The 14,621-nt window shown below is 37.7% G+C and overlaps 1 protein-coding gene across 4 annotated transcripts in view; it reads right to left on the bottom strand.

Annotated features, from left to right (window-relative positions):
- syt1a (synaptotagmin Ia) overlaps positions 1 to 6,390 on the bottom strand; it is a 162,522-nt gene extending 156,132 nt beyond the window's left edge. For 2 of the 4 annotated variants that reach the window (XM_028043651.1, XM_028043649.1), the window contains exon 1: positions 6,122 to 6,388. The gene's annotated coding sequence lies outside the window, so the exon portion shown is untranslated. Of the gene's footprint in view, positions 1 to 6,121 lie in introns of all 4 variants that reach the window. The other 2 variants (XM_028043653.1, XM_028043654.1) reach the window with 2 other exon arrangements.
- Positions 6,391 to 14,621: the final 8,231 nt, after the last annotated feature.

Genomic DNA, 14,621 nt, shown 5'->3' with positions numbered 1-14,621 from the left:
AGTTTGTTGGTATTATTTCAAAGAATCATTGAGTGTGTATTGGTTTGATTGCACAGGAGAGAGAGAAAAATAGCATTCTGAGGGGCAAAATCAGACAAAATATAAAAAAACTATATTTTGTAGCATCTAAAATGTAGAAAAAAGGAGCAAAAATACTGGACAGTGCCTTGGAAAAAAAAAAAGCTCCCACAACCAGTGTGATGTCTCTGGTGGCATTGCAGAAAAGATATTTTAGGCAGACTTTCTGCAAGTAATTAGAAAAATCATTCAACAGAATAATCTACAAATAACTGAATAAGTGAAAAGCAGAGGGTCTACTACATTGGGTTTTAATTTTAAATATACAGACGTAGTACAATTTCTAGAGTAGGCTGTGACAGAAACAAACTTTAAAATAATCTGTATCGGATTTGGTTTGGTAAACCCTACTCTTACCCTAACCCTACTAAATATGTTGTGAATTTTCTCATCAGGATTTTGAAAATAAAAAGCACAGTGTAATTTAGTGAGGATGGGGAAAAAATGGTGATGTCTATGCATTGCTGTACATTCACTATGGGAAGTGAAGGTTATTAGTGGATCGCCAACGTTATGCTCATTGTAGTAATTTTGGTCCATGCAATTTACAAAAGTTGTGATTACAAGTTTTCAATGAAGGTTTGAAAGTGAAGCTATTACTATTTTCAGATAAGCTACTGTATATTACCACTCACACCTAATTACTGCTACGACTACCAGCTGATGTTTGTGTAATTCAATAGCTTAATTTTGTGTTTACAATTACAGAGAAACTATTCAATAAAGCAGAGTGTAATGTGTGATTACCCTAGTGTTTAGTAAATGCATCTGTAAAATGCTTGCAGGCTTAATATTTGATGGCTGTATCTGGCAGTTGGTTGGGTTCTTACTGAAATTACACTCCAGAGCTAAGGTGATACAACCTGCTTGATTTATAAATTCACTGAGTAGTTTAAGCAGGTGAATTATGCGATACCCCTTCATATCTCCATAGCAGTGTGTGGATGAGGAAGAGACAGAGAGCATTTTTAAGGAGCCTTATTACATTGGTGAGACACTCAAACGTGCTCCAGGGCTGATTTTTTTATACTGCATGCCCTTCAGCAATAATTAATCCACTCTTTCACGGGCAAAGGGGACAGTTCACCCACTACGTACAGGCAAAACTGGAGGCTCTATGGGACCAACATGGAGAAAAGAGGCCAAGTTATTGTCCCTTAGCAGCCTCCATACCCCCAGATGGTATTTATCTCCAATAACTTCCTCAGGGAGCACCGTCAGGCAGCAGTGGGAGAAATACTATGCATTTTACCGGGACTGAGTGTGAATCAGGATATTAAAAAGTTGTAGGAGGGCAAAAGCAATTTCCTGCTAAAGGAGATTTTGAAATTACAGCTCTCATATTGGCAGTCTTACCATTAAAATTATTTTCTCATTCGTACCTATCACAAAACACCTACCTCCCTGCCACCACCATTACCGTACATACTGTATATACCCAAGATAACGTCTGTCAAGCAAAGTCTGTGACAGTCACAAGGAAACCTGGACTACCTTGACAGAAGTCTATTTAATAAAGATGTCTCTTTGCATGACAGGTCTGAGTCATATCATTGTAAAATTAATCTGGCTAAACTCAGGGCCCACTTACTGAGAGAAACTAATTAAGCGTGTAATTAGTCAGTAATTTTGTAAACTATTTCTGAATCTCCAATTAAGATATAAACCAGTTTTTAAGAGGCCTTTCAGAAAGTCTAGGTTGTGGTTTCCTGACTGTTTTCCTCTAGATGATGCATAAATTAAATTGCAATCACATGCAACTGGAAGACTCAGCTTTTGTTGCTGATAAAACAATGAGTTCGTGGGTTCTGTGCAAATGAGAGAACCACAACCTTTGTTCTTTTGTGAGGAGAGGGCCATTCACAGAGGGCTACATTGAGAAGCTTTACACCATGAGACTGCACACTGTCACATAAGCAGTATGATGAAGTTAGCTTAGAACCAAAGCTGTCCTCATTGCTAATGAAAAAAACAATATAAGAATTTGGTTCTTTTGCAATTGTTGCAGTAAGTGGCATTACTACTAATCCTATTTGTAGGAACAACATACCTCTTCACTGAGCATTTTCTAGTCTGTACAGTATTTCTTTTGTTGTTATTTTTAACAAGAACAAAGGTTAGTCAATACAAAGTGTGACCAGTGTGTCAGCCTTTAATTGTCAGACCTTTTGAAATAACCCAGACATCAATTAGTCAAGTAACATAAACCTTAATGTAATAAACATGCAAAAATGTCTCAATCAGACAAGTCAAAGATAAAGGTGTTTGGCAACAATGTCAATAAGAGCAACAGCAAAAGTTAAGCATTCAAACCTAGAAACACCGTCAAGCATGGTGGTGACAACATCATGTTGTGGGGCTTTTTCACTGCATGTAACATCAGGTTGATTTTACTTTGATCAACATCATCATTAACGCTGAAGTAGAAAATCAATGAATGATACAGCATCAAAGGATTACGCAGGGTGTCCTTTTGTTGTGATCAATATATTATTAATTACAATATGATTTTTTTTTCCAACTCTTGAACTGGTTCAATAAGTCTAATTTAGCTTGCAAAATAGAAATAAGACTTTCAGGTTCATTTGAAGTATTTTTTAACTGCCCCACGTTCTTAAACAAGATAAAGAAAATCCCAACATTAACTGGATATCCTACTTTGACTTTATTATGGATTTTCATAAATCCCCGCAGAGTCACTATTATAGTAATATTTGCTTATTTGACACTAAACGAAGCAAGTTGCATATTGACCACACACACTTTTATGCAGCATTTAACAAAGTTCTACTGTAGTTATTGTTAGATATTTTGCTACTCTGATGGAATAGCTGACTTTCTAGTGCAGTGTCTCATTTTCAGTGGTGGTCAGGCTGGTGATGGCTTTTTTCATTCCAAAACTAGTTTTGATGTTTGGAATAATTGTTTTAATACCCACTTTATCAACATTTGACTCATTTACCTGTTAGTTTAAGATAAAGTTAAGGAATTTATTGGAAGCTATATTTATTCTAACATTACAATGAATGTACATCCTTATGGAGGACAATCCTAGAGATGCAGTGCAAATCATGATTCATGAACCAGCGTGACTCGCTCTCAGTGACGGCAGTGTTACTGTCCGAGCTCACAGACACCCACTACCAAATGGCCACACAAGGTCACACCATAACACACATTCTATTTATATTCTCCATTTTATATTGCTCTCCAGTAGAGAGGAACACACCACTCTGTCTTACAATACCGATGCTTCTTCACTCTTCAATCCTCTGATAGAGTCATCATAATTGAGGGTCTCCAGATAAATGCAAAGTAAATCTGGCAGATGCCCTTTCATCTTGACGGCCTTTGGCTTCTCATGAAAAGTTCACCCTCGATGCCTCATCCAATACAAAAGGTTAGCGCTGTTTAAACATCAGGCTTGAGACTTTGGGTTCTGAAATCCTCATTAATAGCTCACTAACAACATCACAGCTCCCCAGGCAACAGCTGAGTGGCCACTTGATTGGAAGTCAACATCTGCTTCTATGAATTAAATGCAGCACCATGCTAAGGAATTACAAGCTCTTCAGATTTTTTCATGTTTTGTCACACTGGATCTACAAATTTGTATTTCCTTTTCAGATGCTATGTTTCAAAACAAAACAAAGCAGTACATAATTAAGAAAAGGATGCCAGGTTTTTACCATTTTTTACAACTACAACTCTAAAATTTGGGGTGTGAATTTGTTTTCAGCTTTCCTGAGTTGATACTTTGTAGAATTACTACATAAAACTTTATTAGGCTCCATCTCCACCAGGATGTCCATCAAAAGTATAAAATTATAGCCCATTCTCCTTTGCAAAATAGTTCAAGCTCAGACAGACTGGATAGGAGGGCCAGTGAATAATTTTATTATTCATTTGTCACGTTTTTAGAGTATTGGAAAATGTTTTGCTTTATTTTTATTGTTTGTTGTGGAAAGACATGCTTGGGACAGGAAAATAAGCGATTTAGATTGAGACCTAATCCTAGGAACCACCCCTTATGTGAGGGAGGGGTATTTTGTAACCATATTTTATATAAACCTAGTTTCTTCTTTCAATCTCGGATCATGCAATTGAATACAAGGTGGCGTCTGATTTTTCTTCTCTGCAGAGATCCACGCAGTACAGAACTATGATCATTAACTCAGTTAATCTGGTCCACAACCACCAGATAACTTTTTAAAATTGTTTTTAAATTGACGATTTTTAATTGGATTGAGAACAAAAAACTATTTACTCATCATAATGATGCCAACATTGTGTTTAAAGACACAGTTCTAACTTTCTTTCAACTGCAGCGTTCTTGTTGTCAAAGCCAAATTGTTTTCCTGTCTACAGGTATAACAAGTACAACAAAGTAATACAGTCACACTAAGAGAAATATATGAGAATAAAGTCATAAAATTACTTGAATAAAGTTATAGTATTGAAAGAACAAATTCTGAGAATTAAGTCATAACATTATGAGAATAAAGTTGTAATATTATGACAAGTTAATCTTGAAATATGACTTTATTCTTGTAATTTCATAATACCATTCTTGTAATTTTATTTTTTTATTTTATTAGAATGACTCTAGCGTCAAATAAGTTCTGACTCTGATTTCTCCTGGTACTCCAAGCTTTCTATTTTAGCTTTCTGTTTAGTCCATTCAGTTAACAAAATGGTGTGTTTCTTGATATAAAATTATTGCACAAGTTTATTCTTTCATCTTTATGATGTTTGTTCACCAACATTCTTTAAAAACCTATTACAGCTTAAACATACATAATTTAGTAAAACTGAACATTGTGAAAAACATCCAAGTGTGTACAGCAGTAATGCAGCATCTATCTGAACACAGACTGTTGGATTATGAAACAGAGCATCTGTAGAAGATCCAGTGAGTATGTAAACATACGCTCTACCTGGGGAAACAAGCTGTGGGGTCATTTAGATTTAGGTGATGGAAGCACAAAGTGCTGCCTTGCTCTCACTGTATTCGTCACCTGGTAACAAACTGATTCACTGGAGCCTCCTGCCTTAAAGTAGTCAAAGCAGCAGGTAATACTGCAACCCAAGCCCCCTCCCCTAACACCGGCTGATCATGCTTTCAGAGTTATTAGGTAATCTGGGAGAAGAGGGTGATAGGCCATCTGCCTTTTAATGACTCCTAGTTGAACATGCATGGCAGTCACCATGGATTTGCTTGACGTTGTTTGCACAGACTCTGGAGAGACTCGTTCCATGTGCACTGTGCAGTAGCCAATCGGCACTCCATCAGTAAAACCTGTGGGAGGTGATAAGCCTCCTTTACAGCAAGGGGGGGTTCCCACCAATCACAACAATAGCAGAGATCCTGGATAACCAGCTGAACCAAAGTGGTATTTCAATCTTATCAGTTCACAGAACAAATGGAAGAAAATAAAGTGAGATATATAATTAGGCACGAATTGTTGCAGGAGAAAAATCAGTATTCCTTTTCATATAAGATAACAACTCATTTCAGAATCAACAAATTGCTACTTCCCTCCGTGCTCAAGACAAACCCATCACAAGTGAAATAAAAATGCCAGAGATGTAGACTCAGATTTTGTCTGATGGAGCGAGAATAACAGAGGGATACGCTTCTATAGGATGAAAGCAGCTGCTCATCTACCTTCTGATTTCCCCTCCCCTCTTCTTATTGTCTTTCCATCTGCCCACACATCCTCAACGTAGAGTCCCTTCGCAACTAGAGACACAGCCTATATGAAGCAGCGTTATGATCAGCTGTTGCGCTCCACCCTGCACCTAAAGCAGGTTCTGAGCACATACGGGGACAAAAAACAAACTGCACATGACAAAAGGCGCGGCAAAAACAGGCGCCAAATATGGAGTCCAGGGAAACGGTGGGGAGTTGGAGTGAACAGTAGCACTAGTGTTACTATTAGGACTGACAGTCATCAAATACATCGCATATTTTTTTTTACAAAAACAAATACTTTCATCAATAACTTACTGAGTGAGCTGCGAATAAAATGTACTTTCCTACCTGGCAACAGCTGCACACCTTCAGCTCCAAAGCTGTCAACCCTGACGAGAAGGTTCGTATGGAGTGGGGAGTCTGAGAAAGAGGATGTGTGTATCTGAGTGTGTGTATGCATGTGTTATATGTGTGTGGGTGTGTGTGTGATGCTGAGAGAAAGATGGAGAGAGAGCTGGGAGGGAAAGTGAGAGGTGGAGCCTAGCTCAGACACGAGAAGGAGGGCTGGTTGATGGCTGTCTGCTGCCTGTACACCCAGTCTGGAGGAAGCGGTGAGGATGGCACTACATTTTCATCTCATCAAACATGCACACACACACACACACACGCACACACACACACACACACACACACACCCACAGCTGATGCTCCTCATACACAGCTTGGAGAATAGAAACCTGAAGGCAAGGGGGGAGGGGGGCAGGAGGTGTGAGAGTCAGGAGAGGCTGAGCTGTTAAAGCCCAAGCATCGTCACGCGGCAGTTCCTCGGAATCCCTCCAGTAAGAGGTGAACTGCATCACCGAGTCCTTGTCTGTGATTGGCTGGATAGCAGGGAGACGCCAAATTGTGGTGGGCAATGCTGTGTAACCTAAAATGACCCTTCAACATATTAAATGCCTGGTTCATCTTTCTCTTGTGGGTACATGTCACTATCAAGGACAATTTCATAAAAAAACCTTCCTTGTTAGGACCCTTAAGCATGATGGGGTGTGCAATTGTGTGTATATATCAGGGCACAGTAAGACATGACCTGCCCTTGCACATGAATGAGTACAAAACACACATCCATGCACATAACCTCTTAAAACATCTTCTTAAAGAAGGGAGACCGATTTTTATAAAGGCAACACCTGATGGACGCTCACTGTGCAAACGCTGCATCAAGTCATGCTGACCACACTACTAAGAAAGACCAAGAGATTACCTCCACTATTTAGCTCTGTATTTTAAAACAAAATTATTCAACATTTGCATTTAATCTTGAATAACAGCTCTTTGTTTTTGGGTGCAAGGCATAGTCATCGTCCGCAACTTGTGCAAAATGTAGCCAGTCATTTTAAAGCAAGATAAAAATGAGCAAGAAGCCACACTTCCTTAAAAAGAATTAGTACTTTCAAAAAGGACAGTATTCGATTATAAATCTTATTATTATGGCAGTACCATAAAGCTATATATGTTCATTTTTTTCTACAAATAAAAACTTAGGTGCAGGTATCTATATCTGAAATGTAGATTATTTTACATTTAAATTGCTAGTAAATATTGAATAAATTACACATCAGAATCACTCAACAGGACAAAAGTTACTCTTATTCAACATCTACATGCTCCCACTAGCTAAGATTATAATTATATCGCAAATGTAACTATGAATAAGCTATGTTACCATAACAACGCAGATTTACCAGGTAACATTCAAGCACTGAACAGATGCAAAGAATAAATCAATGCATTGATGTGCCATACCTTTCTTCAGCTGAAGAGAAACACTACTGAAGTAATTATTTTTGGACCAAAATCTGAACACTCAGTCGGCACTCAGCTTCAACTATTACATCTAGAAACGAGACTCATGTTTTGAGTGGACTCATTTCTTCTGATGCACAACAACTCCACACAAGCATCGTACAAGAACCGGTTATTTCAGGACTGCAGAACCAATATATTTTATTTTTCTCTGATACATAGCTTGTTGTATTAGGTATACCAAAGAACACAAAAGTATGGTAAGTTGAAATGAATATAAGAGTAGATTTAATCCATTTTTAAATTACAGAAACATTCCATCTAGCAATTAAAAATTTTATTTGTCATGGTAAAAATAAAATAAGTGTTTAAAGTCCCAGGGGCCTTCAGGATCACACTGTAATGTTAATGAGACTGTTGGCCTTTTTATTAACAAACTGAAACAATTCACAGATTAACTGGTAATGAAAATAATCATTTTATGCAAGTTAAGCTTTCAGCCAAATTACCTGAGCTTCATCAAAAGGTAATAACAGTGGGGTTTATTATGTTAGCGTATGCAAATAAAACAGCACACTCCATTTACTAATGAAGATCACATTCACTGAACTGCTTTGAAGCCATTTATCACCCTCAACATGCAGCTTGTTGATGTTTCAAAGGATAGAAACTTTAATCTTCAAATCATTTCTGCTGTAAAATGTTTTGAAATATTTCAGATGAACAAAATTCCATAAAGTCTTCGTAAAACTATATTTTTTCCTTCTCAATAAGAAAGCATAGTTGAGAAGGTTACCTTAAAATCCTCCAAAGAGACTTTTTCTCTTTGGAGGATTTTGACCCAAGTCTCAAGCTCTGAGCTGCATATTGATTATTTCCTTTTATGGTGGATCGTCTTGATAAAACAAAAAAAGAAAGAAAGAAAAACTGGATTGTTGGTTCTGGAGGGGCTCCACTGGCACTCTGACGACAGCTTAAACACCAGCTGCATCCTACTAGTTTCTGCTCAGGAAAAACCTGGCCACAGTCACGGCCCTGGCCCTTCCCCAGCCAGCAGGCCGCGCTCCAGCATCCTGACTCAAAGCCTTCTCGTTCTAGAGGATGGAGGTGCCTCACAGGCCCAGAAACGATCAGGCAGGAAACATCCCCGACCTATTGCTGTACAAGCAGTATCCTCTGTCACAGAGTTTTTTATCTAATGAGCTCAGAACTAAATCAAAGTGACATTAGTAATCATGTGACGTGAGAAATAATTAGAGGGCCAATAAAGGGCTGCATAAGTCCCCTTCCTCATAGTCGAACATGCGGATAGCTGATTGCACCTTTCTAAGTCAGTGATAAAAGGGTCTGGTAGTAGCGCTCATCATTACTTCGCAGGAAAATTATATGAAGCAATGATCATAATTGAAAGTAAAAATAAAAGTTTTCTTAAATTTTGACGTCTATATAAACAATTAGCAAATTAAATGAGATAGCTTTGGAAATAATACAAGGAAAAATAATATTTCAAACTTTAAGCATCATGGTTCCAACTAGTTCATCATCAAAAACCAAACACTGTTAAGCTTTAATTTATACCCGACTACTCATTAATGATACACGAGAGGTAAAAACAAAATACAAGAACAAGCTATTGTTTGATTTCTTTCAATTTCATTTTTTTTCTTTATCAACACGGGTATTATGTATTTCCAAGGAAATTAGTGGCATATGTTACTATCAACTGTATCAAAAATAGCTTGATATATGCATGAAAGTTGTTTTTGTGGACTCTGCCTTAGTCATCCACATTTAGCTGAGTGGCTCAAGTTCCCCTTTAGTAAAATCTGCCATCCTCCACTGTGTGATTCACAGAGGAGAGGTTTATCTGGCCCTTACTCTCTGCCCCGGGAAGCCTGGGGTTTCTCTCTCTTGTTTACAGATCGACAGCATCTCTGGGAGAAGGTGGGTGACAGCATACGACAGACTGATGGATGACTTGACACTCATGTGCCTCTGTGTCATTCCTGCATCCACCTTCCCTCTCCCACTCACACTCTAAGCTTAAAGGGAAGGATTGCTAATGCTCATGCATGTTGATGAAGCTCAAACTTGCACCTCTTGTTCAAAGCATGCATCCTCTTAAGGAGAAAAGCCTGATGGGTAAACAGTGGGTGGCTGTCAGCATGCCTGACTGTTAACAGTTGAATGAAAAGGCAAGATCCACCGCAGATGACAATGCTCAGCAGCAGAGAAGGGCAGCATTGGGTGACAGGAAGAGGTGACAGGACAGAAGGGCAGCAACTGAATCGGCATAGAAATGAGAGAGATTCCCCAAGAAATTATACATCAATGTCATTTTAAAAGAGGAAAAGAAAAAAGACTGACACTGCTTAACAGGGCAAAGTTGAAAAAAACGCCCTCGGTTGTCGCTTTACTGTTGAAATCAAAACAATGGCACAAATTAGATGCTACTTCAAACTTTAATCAGTTTGGGTAAACAAAAAGTTTCAAAGTGTAGTTTTTGGCAGGAACTAGTGTATAATTAGAATTTGGCTTGTTTTACTGAGTGACATGGCTTAAAATGGACTTAATTAAAAACTTTATAAGACAGGCAAACAAATAGGCCGGCCAAATTTATTTAAATTATGAGCCTAAAACTCCCTCAAGCATTCCTTTCCAAGCTCTGATGACGAGCAAACAAGTGTCATATAATTATTTTAACACCCTCTTAAGTTAGAACTTGACTCAACAGGCTTTGAATAGTCTAGCACATATTTTCCCTCCATGTCAAAGAAAAACTAAAAAAAGAAACACAACTGATGACGTCTTTTCAGTTTTCTAATACTTGCTCTAAAACTTGTCTTTCCTGGGTTTCTTTTCTCATTTTCTCATCCAAAAAGAGTCTATGGTGCTGGCTGACAGTTTTGCTATTGCCATCTCAGTTTGAGATATAATTTGCTTTTTCAGAACGATTTTTGGAAACAAAGATGTCAGATTTCAGTGCAAAATTAAATGTTTTAAATATATTGGATAGATAAACTGAAACATTATTCAAATACTCTTTGTTGAAGAACTGACAGTTCCAACACAAACCTAAAATCATAGGTATTGTTGCAAAGACACTTTTTACTTCACTTCTATGAAGTGAAGTGATATTATGTACACATTTTTAATCATTAAAGTCAAATTAACGTGTATTAAAATACATAATCAGACTATAAGCAATTCTTGTTTCAATCATTTTTGCATTGCTACATGAAGTCCAAAAGAAGTCGGTCTTACTAATGTAATGAATACCGTATTTTCCGCACTATAAGGCGCACCTAAAAACCTTCAATTTTCTCAAAAGCCGACAGTGCGCCACATAATCCGGTGCGCCTTACATATGGACCAATACTGAGCCACAACAGGTCTTGCAACTACAGTAAGCAGCTGCTGACTTCATTTTCCCCCGTAGAAGAAGAAACGGGGGAAAGCAGACGCCGACTTCATTTTCCCTGTAGAAGAAGAAACGGAGGAAAGCATACGCCGATGCAGCCAGCAGTGCACGCTAGGTTTTGTGTAAAGACCCCAAAATGGCTCCTATTAAGAGACACGCTTACGACGCAGTTTAAGCTCAAGGCGATCAGTCACACAGTAGAACACGGGAATAGAGCAGCAGCGAGAGAATTTAACATGAATGAATCAATGGTGCGGAAGTGGAGGAAGCAACAGCTGTTCATTTTGGGAAAGAACGGCGTTTTCAGAACGCTGGTTTGTAATCTATTAATAAAGTTTGACTGACCTATCTGACTATTTTGTTGACATTCCCTTTAGTGCAGTTCCATCTAATGGATGCATAACGTAACCCCAGCCTCTACTGTAGCGTCTTTTCTATGCGCCTTATATATGAAAAAAGTTTAAAATAGGCCATTCATTGAAGGTGCGCCTTATAATGTGGTGCGCCTTATAGTGCGGAAAATATGGTAATCAAGATGTGGGTTTACATTTTTGCACAGTTATCTAGTAAACATATTAAGGCGATGTTCAACACCAAAACCCAAAATTAATCACATTCTCTTATGTTATCAACATAGGAACATATCTAAAACATCCCTGTGGCAATTTCTCTTGGTGCATCCAAAGCTCCAACCAGCCCTATTGCTCTTTTTCTCCAAGCATTAACATCTCCACACAACCTGTGATACAATCTGGCCATGATCAAACCTTGGCCATTTTGGTCAAGGTTTGATCAAGTGATCACTCAGTATATGTGACCACCTGACTTTCAGATGGTTCTGAAATGGAAATTACATTTGAGTGAAAGGAGATTTTTTTTAAGCCAAAACTGAAATTCTACTTTTGCTCCAAGTCAGAAACAGCAACAGTACCTGTAAATAGATTATCATTTATTTTACAGAATTTCATAAATATGCTATGTTAAGGTCTTACAAAGACTCTGAATTGATCTGGAAATTGACTTAAGGACCTCATCCCTGTCTTGTACAATCCGTCTCATCTCTGAGTGTATTAAAACCTCTAAATGACCCAAACCAGATATAAAATGCTGTGATCTAAGCAACAAGATTAAAAGAAAATTTAAGAGTAGATTAATCATTTATTTCTCTCTCTGATCCAACATCCAGCAAATCTATTTTTAATAACCTCTCCCTCATTTTTCCAAGTGACTGCACTCCCACACTTTAGAGATGAATTCGCAGCTTGGCAGTAGGCATTGAAGTGGAAATGCAATGCAACAAATGGCTTCCTCACTTCTGGTCAAGGCCTTGACCTGCACATTTTAGCATTTGCCCTCTGTCTTCCCCTCAAAAATCCTCAGAATAAATATATGATCTATGCATCTTATTCTTATGTTGTTCCAGCACTGAAGCTATCTCCAGAATACCAAACAAAACTGGAATAAAACAAGCGATTTCCCCCCATCATCCCTGATATTTTACTGTTTCAGTGTGAATTCTTGACCTCTTCCTCTTTATTTCACTAGTGATTTACTATCACATCGCTTCCCTCCAGTCAATCTATTCTTAGTCTTGGTATCATCTTGGAGAAAAGGGTTATTTTTAGTCAGCCAGTCATGTGACTGTAGTGCAAATGGAGTCTTGCAGCTGTAGGTTACAGGTCTGACACTTCATCAACAGCTCCCAAACCAGAGAAGGGGAAAAAAAATCCTCCAAATCCTGGAAATTTTTAATGTAACCTCTTAGGTGCTCTGGTTAATAATTTTCTTCAGCAGCATTATTGCCCAAGCCTTAAATCACTACATTCACCCGACTTAAATCTACCCAGCACTTTTAAACACAGGAACAACCCACAAGCTTGATTGAGAATAACTTGGAAACATTTCAACTTAAAAATGTTAATGTAATTATCAACTCTTCAAAGATACGGTAACTATTAGTCCTTATTTAAATTACAGAGTTGTAGTTTGACTTTGAATCACTTGAAGTTGTTTGAATAATTCATATATGCATATAAACAAAATATCCACAGAAAAATAAGCGTCTACTTTTTAGCTAATGTGCTGAAACTACAAATGTTTTTTAATTTAGTAAATAAAATGGCATTTCACAATGTGGGCTTTGGAGGGACAATGTGATGCAGTTTACAAATTATTCTGTTCTTTTTTCATATAAATTGAACAGCTATATAAAACCATAAGCGATGTGTCCCTAAAGAGCATTAACCACATACATTTGGCAGCAGTGCTTTGTTTCCTCAGGGTCTTTAACAATCCACAGGGTTGTGTTTACTTTTTCAATCAAAATATAAAAGGTTTTACGCTCTAAAATATTCCTTCAAGTGAAGGATTTACTCCCATTTGCGCCACAGATGGCTATAAATGGACATTTGCGATTTAAACTGTTACGGTTAAAGTAAGTCAGGAAATATAAGCACATTACAGTGAAATCACTGAATTGTAATGATGAAAATATATAACCAATTTGTAATGCTTATCATTCTACCCACAAAACTCCATTCAAAGTTCCAGGTAATGCACAACAATGAAGGAGACGGGAAAACTACCCGTGTTCCTGGAAATGCCTAATTTAGTTAGAAATGCGCACATGGCTGAGCGACAGCAGCATGATGCGATTTGCTCCCAGATTTCTGTCATGGTTTACATTGTTCTGTGTGTGAATTTATCTTTTTCTTGTGAAGCACTGTGCTTTTTATTCTTTGATAGGTACTACATAAGTAAAATTGATTTGCTAAAATCTATTTTATTCTTTGCTTTAACATCAGTTTTAGTAAATCTGTCATTTACAGATTTAAGGATCTTTCCTTTTAAAGATGTCTCCACTACCCTGTTCCTCTAAAATTATTATACTCTCAGTTGATATTTACATAAAACAGATATCTTGCAGTGTTGGATTTAGAAAATCCTGTCAATCAAAATGTTGGACAATCTGGTAGATGAAAAGTTGAAGACTGTGTCCTCCCACACAAGAAGACACCTAATTAGTTTACATTAATATCACAAAGTAATATATTTTGTACATTTCAAAGCAACACGCACAATCAAAATGAGAAGGCTAACTACAAAATGAGGCATGCAAATTAACCTAGCCCAAAACTGTCATGACAAAAAGACTTCTTACAAAGCAGATTCATCCACACCTGAAGGGGTCAAAACAGATCTCAGAGCCAGAACAATTATACACAGGATGGTTAAGGAGAACTGATGGGAGCTACTGGCACCTTGTAATTTTCCTGCACTCTGTTATCTATAATTTAGCTCTTTAGAAAAACACAAAGACTTCGATTACCACTGAAGCATTCTCATTTAGACATTTTGTTGCAACCTTTAGAAGGAGCAAAGGTTTGTTATGCCGTTGCGGCCGACGCAGCTGCTGGATCTGCACTGTAATTTTCATCTGTGATCATCCACAGTTATCAGTCAAGTTCAACAGACTCGCACATCCCACCTCCCACTCGGTGGAGGAAATAGTTTGGTGCAACTGTTTCAAGAGCAAGTCAAAATAAAAGGAGGGCAATCTGCCAGTAGTAACTTTGCAAGTAGTTCACAATGCATTTTTTTACTGAAAAAAGTTAAGGCAGT

This window comes from Xiphophorus couchianus, chromosome 17 (genome assembly GCF_001444195.1).
Source record: "Xiphophorus couchianus chromosome 17, X_couchianus-1.0, whole genome shotgun sequence".
NCBI lineage: Eukaryota > Metazoa > Chordata > Actinopteri > Cyprinodontiformes > Poeciliidae > Xiphophorus > Xiphophorus couchianus.
This window is presented reverse-complemented; position numbering and strand designations above follow the sequence as displayed.